Source organism: Tupaia chinensis, unplaced genomic scaffold (genome assembly GCF_000334495.1).
Source record: "Tupaia chinensis unplaced genomic scaffold, TupChi_1.0 Scaffold000081_1, whole genome shotgun sequence".
In the NCBI taxonomy this organism is placed as follows: Eukaryota; Metazoa; Chordata; class Mammalia; order Scandentia; family Tupaiidae; genus Tupaia; species Tupaia belangeri.
This window is the reverse complement of record NW_006159542.1, coordinates 4,148,920-4,160,534: the sequence shown is the minus strand read 5'-3', so window position 1 is coordinate 4,160,534 and position 11,615 is coordinate 4,148,920.

Sequence of the window (11,615 nt, the reverse complement as noted above, 5' to 3'; positions counted from 1 at the left end):
GCCGCCCGCCGCCTCCGCGGTCGCGACCCGGCCGCTCGGATCACATGGTCGGGAGCGGCGGCGCGCAGGCGCCTGGGAATTGTGGTCCCCACGCGCGCCGCACCCCTGCGGCCTCGGGCGCGCCCTGACCCGGCCCCACCACCGAGCCCCAGATCCTGGCTCCGCGCCTCTGGCTTCGCAGGCGAGCGGGTCCCCCTGGGCGTCCTGCCTCGTCCCTTACGGTGTTGTATTTGACATGGTCTTGGCAGTGATCAGAAAGCGTTACCGCTCATTATAATAAACTATGCCGAGCTTAACACGCTGGGCTGAAAACTGAAAAGTCCCTCCTATGGACCTAACGGCAACTAATTAGGAACGAATTACATCAGCCGTGTCCCAGATTTATAATGGAACCATCAAAATATAGTCACATATTTTTGGTTAATCTTCTTCATCTGATAAACCAAAAGTGGCAAATGATTGTAATTTTACTGTATATCTCTTTGATTTACGAGGCTGATTAACTTTTTTCTTATTTCCACTTTTGTGTATTTCCTGTCTATTTCATTGATCTAGGTTTTTGTTTGGGAATTTTTTTGGCAGGTGGAGGACTTTCATTTAATTCTCAAATATACAGAGTAACCCACTGACAAGCCTATGTGTAAAGAGGCTCAGAGAAACCTTACCAGGGGCACTCCTGGCAGAGACCTCGAGCCTGGAGTCTGACTTCAGTTCTAGTCCTGTGCCAGCAAGAGCTGCTGTAGGGTCTTTGGCAAGTAACTTTCCATTTCCGAGCCTCCATTTTCTGGTCAGTAAAATAATAAGAGAACCTATGTCATAGAGGTATGATAGGGCTTCGATGAAGACATGCGTGATCGGGAACCAGCAGTTAGCGTAATGGCTATGTCGCTGGATTCCCACGTAGTCGACCGCGGTTCGCGTCCTGGACCGGGCGCGTGTGCGTATGTGCCCAAGATCCTGAGAGGATGAGAGGAGAATGGAGGAGAAGGGATTGCGGCGTGACCATCCCCCCCATCGCCCCCGGGGGGTGATTTCTCGCTTTCTGTCTCTATTGCGCTGTCTGGTGGGGGGGAAAAAAAAAAGACTGGGGGGAGGCAATAAAAAAAAGACATGCGAGATCAATGCTCAAGATAAAACTGGCAGTGGGGGTGGTTTAGTAAACGCAGCCTTTGTCATCTTTATCAGGGAACACTTCCATCCTATAAGAGGAAGTCGTGTGTGGGGACCAGCAGTTAGCATAATGGCTGTGTCACTGGACTCCCATGTAGTCGACCATGGTTCAAGTCCCAGACCTGGTGACTTAAGCTCATGCTGGGTGCCTGTGCATGCGTGCCCAAGATCCCCAGAGGAGAATGGAGGAGAAGGGATTGCAGCGTGACCATCCCCCCTATCGCCCCCGGGGGGTGATTTCTCGCTTTCTGTCTCTATGTCTCTCTCTCTGTCTTTCTGGCGAGCACACGCCCTGCAGCAAAAACCTCTAAAAAAAAAAAAAAAAAAGCGGAAATCATGTGCAAAAGATCAAGCTACTTATTCAAGGTCACAAGTGCTTGTTCTAAGAGCCTCAATAAGAACCCCAATACGAGCCAATGGGAGTTAGGGGCAGTCAGGGATTGGGGCAGCAAGGGCACCATGAGGAGATGGGGGGTGCAGTGGGAGGGATACTACGCTGGTCCCTCAGGAAGCAAAGGGGAGAAGGGCTGTGGGTATCCTTGACGCCTCTGGGCTCCCAGAGTTAGGGAGGGATTTGGACATTTAGGTGTACTTTTTCACCTTTCTAGGTAAAGCCTGGGGAGCAAAAGTATGACGAAGATTCGACAGACCTACACCGGGTTCCTGTGCGCCCTGCTGCCCCCAACCCCACAGAAGGATTTACAACACAGCCTTATTCAGTTGGCTGTTTTTGTTGGCTTCGTCACCATCTGATGACCTTCATACTTAGTTCTAACTTCCTCATGGGTATTATGATTACAACACTTAGCCCTAAAGGCCTCAAGTGTTCCATTTCTTTCTGAGCCACAAGAGCCACCCCCTGCACCGACCCCTTCCAGAGAACTTGGTGCGGACATGAGAAGCCTAGATCGTACGATCATACTAGCTACCCAAGCCTCAGCCCATGGCAAGACATTCCTCCCCGATTCTGTCTTTTGACAGCCTGTGGACTCCCCTCCTCTCAAGAATCCCCAGGGTGGAATGCCAGTCGGGAAAGATGGTGCTGTCTTGGGTATCACAGCGATCACTGAGGAGCCCTTGAACAAGGCCGCTAGTCAGTTGGTGGAGGGGAAATCCGACCAGTCATTTCTCCTCCTGAGGTTTCACAGAGGAACTTGAGGTCTCACAGAGAGACCACATGTACAGTAGTATTCCTGCAGAATATTGGACCTTGGTGTGCCGAAAACACTATGTGACTTGGGGGTGTCACTGCCTCTGTCTGGGCCCAGCCTCTCCTTCTGAACAGTGAGGAGTGGAGTGGAGGCCCTTCAAGTGGTCCTACGTGTGCAGGTGACCTGTAGTTATAAGCAAGCCTGAGAGTGCAGTTGAGAGTTTTAACCCCCTAGGTTTTTGCTATAGGGCATGTGCACTCACCAGAGAGAGATAGTGAGGTGGAATGTCTCCCCCACCCCCCACCCCCCCTCCCCGCCCAGGAGGGATGGCCACACAGAAATCCCTTCTCCTCCATTCTCCTCCTGGGATTTTGGGCACACTTGCATATGCGCCCCACATGATTTTCAAGTTGCCAGGACCAGGACTTGAACTGCTGTTGGCCATGTGGAAGTTCAGCACCTTAACCACCATACTACTGGCCCTGAAAAGTTGAAGGCTTTATGGCCAGGACTTTTGCAGGCTGTCCATGTGGCTCCATGCAGCTAACCTTCTATGTTCTCCCACGTGTAACCTCCATAATTTTGCATTTATGTTATGAGTAGACCTCTATGTGTGCACAATGGGAGTGTGCACCTTCCTGGCTGGCCGTGTATGTGTGGTGTGCATGTGTGTGTGTGTGTGTGGGCTTGTATTGGTAAGGCTGAAGAAAGCAGAAGCCAGACCACCAGCAGACCAGCAGATGGCATAATAGTTAAGCTGCTGGACTTCCATATAGTTGACTGTGGTTCAAGTACTGGACCTGGCAGCTTGAAACACACCGGGCACATGTACATGTATGCCCAAGGTCCCGAGAGGAGAATGGAGGAGAAGGGATTGTGGCATGTCCATCCCTCCTGAGGGGTGATTTCTCACTTTCTGTCTCTCTGTCTCTCTCTGTGTCTCCGGAAAGTGTACGCACCCTATAGCAAAATTCTCTCTTAAAATAAAGAAAGAAAGAAAGAAGAAAGAAAGGAAGGAAGGAAGGAAGGAAGGAAGGAAGGAAGGAAGGAAGGAAGGAAGGAAGGAAGAAAGAAAGAAAGAAAGAAAGAAAGAAAGAAAGAAAGAGAAAGAAAGAAAAGAAAGCCAGACCACCAATAATCTAAGGACCATGTTCGAATGTTTGAAATGGTTGATGGATTCAAACTGAGAGACTGTCCCTTTTCAGACACCTGGAGTGTCGGTCTGGGCTCTGCTAGCCCTGAGACTGACCGTCAGGGCCCTAGTTGCTGGCTGCGTGAGACCTCTCTGCAATGGCTCTGCTGCCACCAGGATCCTGACAGTTTCCTTAGCTCCTGAATGTGCTACTCACCCCAGGTGGTTAAGCACCCAGAGGCAGCTCTCAGGGATCCTGGCACAGTTTCCCAGTTCTCAGGGAGCCAGGACTGTGCTGACGCTCTGAGGAATGCAGAGTGAACCCGAGTGTCTCGGCTCCTAGGAGTCTGGACTCCTCATCCAACCTGCTCTGGTGGTTCTAAATTTGCTGGGATGGAGGAGGGTATGGGCCAGCCAGGCTGCTTTGCGGTGGAGACATTAGTTTCTGGTGGCTGCTATAACAAATTAGCACAAATGCGGTGCCTTAAAGTAGCATGTATGGGGTCAGTCCATGGTGTGGTGGTTAAGGCAGCTTGATTCCACATGGCTGATTATACAGGTTGAGTCCCAGACCTGGTGACTTCAGAAACATGCCTGGCTTGTGTGCATGAATGCCCAAAATCCTGAGAAGAGAAATGGAGGAGAGGGGATTGTGGCATAACCATTCCCCATAGGGAATGAGGGTGCTTCCTTATTTCTTTTCTCTCTCTCTCTCTGGCAAGTGCACACCCATTGGAAAAAATTTTGTCAAAAAGCACATATTTATTCTCTAATAGTTTTGGAGGTCCGAGGTCTGAATCAACTCACTTGGCTGAAATCAACAGGTCAGCAAGGCTGTGCCCTTCCACAGGCTCTATGTCCTTGTCCTTACCAACTTTCAGATCATCCTTCTGTGCATTCTTTGGCTTGGCAGTTGGAGGCTTGGTGGCTTTCTTCCATCTTCAAAGCCAGTAAAAACATCTTTAAATTTCACATGGCCTTTTTCTCCTGTGTCACTTCCTGCCTCTCTCTCTAAGGAGCCTTGTGATTCTATCTAGGGCCCTTCCAGATAATCCAGAATTAGCTCTTCATATCAAGAGACATAATTTAACTGCACATGGGAAGTCTCTCTATTTAGTTTTTTTGCTATACGGCACATGCAATCACCAGAAAGAATAGAAAGAGAGAGAGAAATCACCCCTCAGGGAGGATGGCCACACCACAATCCCTTCTCCTCCATTCTCCTCTCAGGATTTTAGGCATGCACACACATGCACCTAGCATGTTTTCCAAGCTCAAACAGCATAGTCGGCCATATGGAATCCAGCCATCTTAACCTTCATGTCGCCCTCTGGCCCTGGAAAGTCTCTTTTTCCATATAAGATAAAATTTGTGGATTCTGGGAATAAAGACCTGGATATTTTTAGGGCCTTATTCAGCCCATCCCCAGGAGCACCAACACTTACCACTCTTTCACCTATCTAGAAGGACTTTTAGCCAAACCAGAGCAAACAGGACCATAGACAGCAGGCGGGAAAAAAAATTATTTGTTCTGGCATCACCAGGAAGGGAAGTTCTGCGTGGATCTGGTCATTTGGTGAGAGGGGGTAACACCCTTGAGGCACAGGTGCCCCGCCTGAGTTGTCTTGACAACTTCCTTCCACACCTGCTGGGAGGTTGTCTCCTCCAGCTCCCAGACTCCCAGGCCCTGAACACTGGCTTCCTGCAGTAAAACTGAGGGGCCTCCAGATGGTCTCATCAAAGCTGCCCCTCATAGTCTCTCACATTTGCAGGGTAAATGTGTCTGAAAAACAAATCATCCATATCCCATACAAGTGATGACAGCAGATTCACAAATGGTTTTTTAAAAAAGTGGTTGTAAGGGCCAGCGGGTGGTGTGGTGGTTGGGGTGCTGGACTCCCACATGGCAGACCACGGTTCGAGGCATGAACTTGGTAGCTTGCTTTCTCACTTTCCTTCTCTTCCTCATCTCTCTCTGGCCAAATTAAAAATAATATAATTAATTAAATAATTAATTAATTGCTCTTAAAAATAATTATTTATAAAAAAAGGTGACTGTAAGAAAATTCAAAAACATAGCACAAAATTTACCAGCATAACCATTTTGAAGTGTACAGTTCAGTACTTTGCATATTACCATTGTTTTGCATCAAATCTCCAGGACTCTTTCTGTCTTCATTCTACACCTGTGGGAGGTTGTGCACCAGCGAGTCTGCGGAGGCCATTTTTCATGAGTCTCTTACTATTGCCATCTTAGGCTCAGAGAGCAAACAATTACAAAAAGCCACAATTGGCTCCCCTTCAAAAACCTCACCTTCGACACCACACTCTGATTGGCCACTTCCCATAGCAAATCGGTGAGCTTAGAGTCCATCAGATTTGCATATCCGGGTACCTCATGATTGGTCCACAAAGCAACCAATCATAACCTACCTTTTGCTATCCTTCATTCAACCAATCACGGTCCACCAATGTGTATATAAGCACAATCTCTGGTCCATAATAGACGACCAGGAAGACGACGACTGAAGAGTCCAAAGAGCTGAAACACCGCGCAGTCTCCAGAAGACCTGGGAGACCCTGAAGAGCTGTAACACTACATCGTCTCCGGACAACCCTGAAGAGTTGTGACACCGCGTTGTCTCTGTGCTGCTCGCAGTAGACGACGCGACCCTTAAGAGCTGTGGCACTGCGTCGTCTCTGTGGTGTACCGTGCTGCCCACAATAAACGGACGACACTGTCATCTCCGTGTTGTAACACTACACCGCTTGTCCCGGCTCTCACTCCTTCACTCAGGAAACCTGTTCGGCTGTCCCCCTGGGTCGGGACATACACCCATTAAAAAAACAACTCCACAGGGTCGGCAGGTGGTGTAGTGGTTATGTCACTGGAGTTCAACATGACCCACTGTGGTTCGAGTCCTGGACCCGGAGGTTGAAACTCATACTGGGCCCGTGTGTGTGTGTGCCCAAAATCCTAAAAGGAGAATGAAAGAGAAGGGATTGTGGCATAGCCATTCTCCCTGGGTGGTGATTTCTCACTGTCTCTCTTCATCTCTCTAGCAAGCACATGTGCCTATAGCAAAAATCTCTCTTAAACAAACAAACAAACAAAGAAACAAAAAACTCCACATTCTCTCTCCTCCCAGCCACTGGCAACTACCATTCTCATTCCTGTCTCCATGAGTTTGACCACCTCAATAGCACATGTACTTGGAATCGTACCCTAGTTGTTCTTCTAGAGCTGGCTTATTTCACTTGGCATAATGTCCTCAAGATGTATCCATGTCGAGCATGCGTCAGGGTTTCCTTCCTCCTTAAGGATGAATAATATTCCATTGTATGTGTTTACCACTGTATCTATTCATCTGTGGATGGACATTTGGGTGACTTCCGCTTTTTGGCTATTGTGCATACGTAATGCGGTTATGAACATGGAGGTATAAACACAAATGCTTTACAAAGTGAGTCCTTATCAAGAATCCTGACCCTGCCCTGCCAGTTCTTATGAAAAGCAGCTATGAATGCCCCCCTGCCTCTGCAGGGTCTCTGATGCATGCAGGGTCTTGACTGTGTCCCAGAAAATTTCAACCTGATCCTGACTTTATTGCCTAATCCTTGAGGAAGATCGGGCAAGGCAGGTTTCAGTTTGTGCATGGAGTTTCCTTCACAGCAGTTTTTTCTCCTCTTCATGAGAGAGAGAGAGAGAGAGAGAAAATCACCCCTAGTAACCTTAAAACAGGCCAGACAGGAGCACCTCGCTAATATCCATTTGTTGATCTACGATGTATATTTTGGCATCTAAAGCATCATAAGCCGAGTGATCACTTAATCCCGGAGGAAGGACATTTGGGTGACTTCCGCTTTTTGGCTATTGTGCATACGTAATGCGGTTATGAACATGGAGGTATAAACACAAATGCTTTACAAAGTGAGTCCTTATCAAGAATCCTGACCCTGCCCTGCCAGTTCTTATGAAAAGCAGCTATGAATGCCCCCCTGCCTCTGCAGGGTCTCTGATGCATGCAGGGTCTTGACTGTGTCCCAGAAAATTTCAACCTGATCCTGACTTTATTGCCTAATCCTTGAGGAAGATCGGGCAAGGCAGGTTTCAGTTTGTGCATGGAGTTTCCTTCACAGCAGTTTTTTCTCCTCTTCATGAGAGAGAGAGAGAGAGAGAGAGAGAGAGAGAAAATCACCCCTAGTAACCTTAAAACAGGCCAGACAGGAGCACCTCGCTAATATCCATTTGTTGATCTACGATGTATATTTTGGCATCTAAAGCATCATAAGCCGAGTGATCACTTAATCCCGGAGGAAGGACCCAACTGAAAATGTTCTTATTCACCTTGTCTCTGGAAGTGTGAGAAAGCATTCATTTGAACGAGAGGAAATGGAACATCTGAAATGGCTAACCTACTTTCCCCTGCAAATATGGCAATTTCATATCGTTCTAATGGCAGCTGAGGCAGTTGTGGGTAGATCACCTTTCCTCTGCCTGAGTCTGAGGAGGGAGGGAGCCAGTGAGAGCCCAGCCACCTGGCTCTGACACAACTGCCTGGGGGGCCCCCCCGGGGAGGGAGAAGCTGGCTCTGCTCTGATCACAAAAGTTTTTCAGCGGGAGGAGGAGTCAGAGCAGGTACTGGAATGAGTCTTAGCCCTCATCCCAGTCTGAGGCTATGGTGGTTAATGTTATACGCACCCATCAGGAGAACACCTTTGAAATGCAGCCTCATCTCTCCCGTTCTCTCTGAATAGCAAAGAAGGGACTTGAAGGTTCAAGAAGAATTCATTTCTATCATGTTGTTTTGGGCAACCTCCTTTTTTTTTTTTTTTTTTTTTGGTAGAGGTTTTTTTCCTTAGAGTGCATGCACAGAGAGAGAAAAAGTGAGAAATATCCCCCAGAAGGGATGGCCATGCGACAGTCCCTTCTCCTTCATTCTGCTCTTGGCATTTTGGGCACACATGCACACATGCCCGGCGTGTTTTTCCAGCCACCAGATCCAAGACACACACTGCACAGTTGGTCATGTGGGATCCAGCGCCTTACCTAACATACTACCTGTTGGCCCATGTAAGTTCTGCTTTTAAAGCTGATTCATATTAAGGAATACCTAATTCAGCTAAAAGAAGAACGTGTGCAAATTGGGCAGTAAATGGCTGAAGTTGACCCAGAAGTGTCACCGTAGCAGCGACTCAGGCAAACCCGAGGAATTGGATAAACAGATGATGCTTTGTTTGCTTGAATCATTTGGGTCCTGGCATTGCAGAACAGAGACCACCTGGAAGTTAAGAGGTCAGGAAGACTTTCTACTGAGTACCCAGAGGTGCAGGTCTCTCTTCCAAGCATCCTGAATGGCCCTTTTGGACAGATCGTAAATGATTGGAAGAACGGCCAGCAAAGCACTGTGGGTGATGGCCACCTGTGTGTATGAGAACACGAGTGCAGGTGCAGAGTGAATATATGTAGGGGGTGTGATGAGTGTGTGGCTGTGTGTAAGCACACATACATATGTGTTGGGTGGGCTTATGGTTCTATCCTAGTGAGTCAGAGTTGGTGGTGAGTCTGAGTTAGTGTGAGCTGAGAGCTAGGGCAGTGTGGAACGGTGCATGCGTGTATGGGAACAGGTGGGCCTACGAATGCAGCACTTCAGATGAAGGAAGAAAGTGGATGCTCACTGCCGGACTGGGGATGAGAAAGCACACGCCTAGGCCCCTACCTGGCAGACTCCAGGATGGGCACATCTCCAGCCAGAGCCAGGGTTGCTTGAGATGTGCCTTTCTAGATGCAGGGCCAGTCTGCCCAGATTCCTACTCTCAGATCTGCCTTTGATAGTCTACTCCCATTCCGTCCTGCCCTGAGACACTCTCCCCTTCAGCTTGTCTCTGTGGGCTCGTGCCTGCCTCACAGAGGGCAGGATGGTGTGAGAGAGCAGCCTAGAGTTGCTTCTGTGTAAATGAGTTCAAAACAAGGACCAGGTAAAGAGGTCACCTAACCTGTCTCTCCAGTCACGGATAGCTTTTTCAAGAGAGCCATAATCAGAGCTCTACAGAAAAAAGAGCAAGAATCATGGCCTTTTCCTTCAGAGGGATAAGTCCCCTCCCGCTCCCCACCACCCACTGGAATTTAGGAGGCCTGACTCCAGACTGCTGTCTATTGCTCTGAAAACTCGGGAAGGGAACCAGCAGTTAGCGTAATGGCTATGTCGCTGGACTCCCACGTAGTCGACCGTAGTTTGCGTCCTGGACCCGATGGCTTAAAACTCACGCCGGGCGCGTGTGCGTGCGTGCCCAAGATCCTGAGAGGAGAATGGAGGAGAAGGGATTGCAGCGTGACCATCCCCCCTGGGGGGTGATTTCTCGCTTTCTGTCTCTATGTCTCTCTCTGTCTGTCTGGCGAGCGCACGCGCCCTATTGCGAAAACCTCTCCAAAAAAAATATAAAAAACTCGGGAAGATCATTTTCCTCTTCGGGGCCTCTGCAGGAAGACAGATACTCTATAGCACATAATCTCTAATATTTCCCCCTTTCTCTAAGTCGTTGGCACATGACATTGTAATGATTGTCAGCTTGTTTGTCTCTGCTTCTCAATATGGAACTTTCCTCTGAATTTCCAGGCCTGCCTGAGTTTCTAGCATATTCTAAGCACAACGATAATGGGGATAACGGTAACTGTGCATGCGCTGTGTGCCTAATTCTACGTGACCTGGACTGTTCTATCTAATGACACAATAACTGTCACTGTAGATACCCTCTTTTTAGAGAGGCCAAGTAGCTTGCTGTAGATGTCACAGCTGGTGAAAGGCAGGCCCAAAACATTCTGATTCTAGAGCTCCCCCCCCCGCCCCCATACACACATCCTGGGGCCAAGAAAAATGACCTCTGTGCAGGAGGCATATCAAAGTCCTCAAGAAATGAGGATTTTAAAATGTTGACTGTGGGGCCAGCTCGTGGTGAGGTGGCTAAGGTGGCTGGATCCCACATGGCCTATTACACAGTTCAAGGGCCAGATGCAGCAGCTTAAAAAACATGCCAGGTGCATGTGTGTGCATGCCCCAAATCCAGAGAGGAGAATGGTGGAGAAAAATGGTGTGGCCGTTCTTCCTGGCCGGTATTCTCTCTCTCCCTCTTTGTCTCTCAAGCAGACGCTCTTTATGACAAACAAACAAAAACGTTGGTTAAGTGAACGAAGCTGTTCCCTCCTGTGATTACCTCTCCCACTGCCCACTGTGAAGTTCATTTCAGGGCTTAGGCTCCCTCACCCTCAGGGCACTACATTATCTTATAGATACTTCCAAAAAATAATCTTTGGTGCTTTTTCCTTATTCTTACCTTAGTGAGCTTTTTTTCTTTCTTTCTTTCTTTCTTTTTTTGGAGAGGTTTTTGCTATAGGGCATGTGCGCTCGCCAGAAAGACAGAGAGAGAGAGAAAGCGAGAAATCTTCCCCCAGGGGGGATAGCCATGCTGCAGTTCCTTCTCCTCCATTCTCCTCTTGAGATCTTGGGCACGCACGCACACGCACCCAGCGTGAGTTTAAGCCACCGGGTCCAGGACTCGAACCGTGGTTGACTACATGGGAGTTCAGCGACATAGTCATTACACTAACTGCTGGTCCCCCGTCTTCTTCTTATGTGCACTAATTGCTATGAACTTCCCTCTTATGACTGCTTTAGCAGTGTCCCAGAGATTATGGAAACTTGTGTCCTCATTGTCATTGGCTTCCAGGAATCTTTTAATTTCAGTCTTTATTTCTTCTGTAGTTGTGGAGTCATTCAGGAGTAGGTTATTTAGTTTCCATGTATTTGAGTATTTTTAAGGATTTCTCTTGAAATTAAACTCAAGTTTAATTCTATCATGGTCAGAGAAGATGCTGGATATAGTCTCTATGCCTTTGAATCTGTAAAGGCTTGCTTTGTGCCCTATGATGTGGCCAATCTTCGAGAAGGTTCCATGTGGGGGTGAGAAAAAAGCGTATCTTATGGCTTTTGGATGGAAAGTTCTATAGACGTCTGTTAAGTCCATTTGATTTATGGTATTATTTAGATCCTTTATCTCTTTACCTATTTTTTGTCTAGATGATCTGTCCAGAGGGGATAGTGGGGTGTTGAGGTCTCCAACAATTAGTGTGTTGCAGTCTATCTCCCCTTTTAGATCTAACAGTC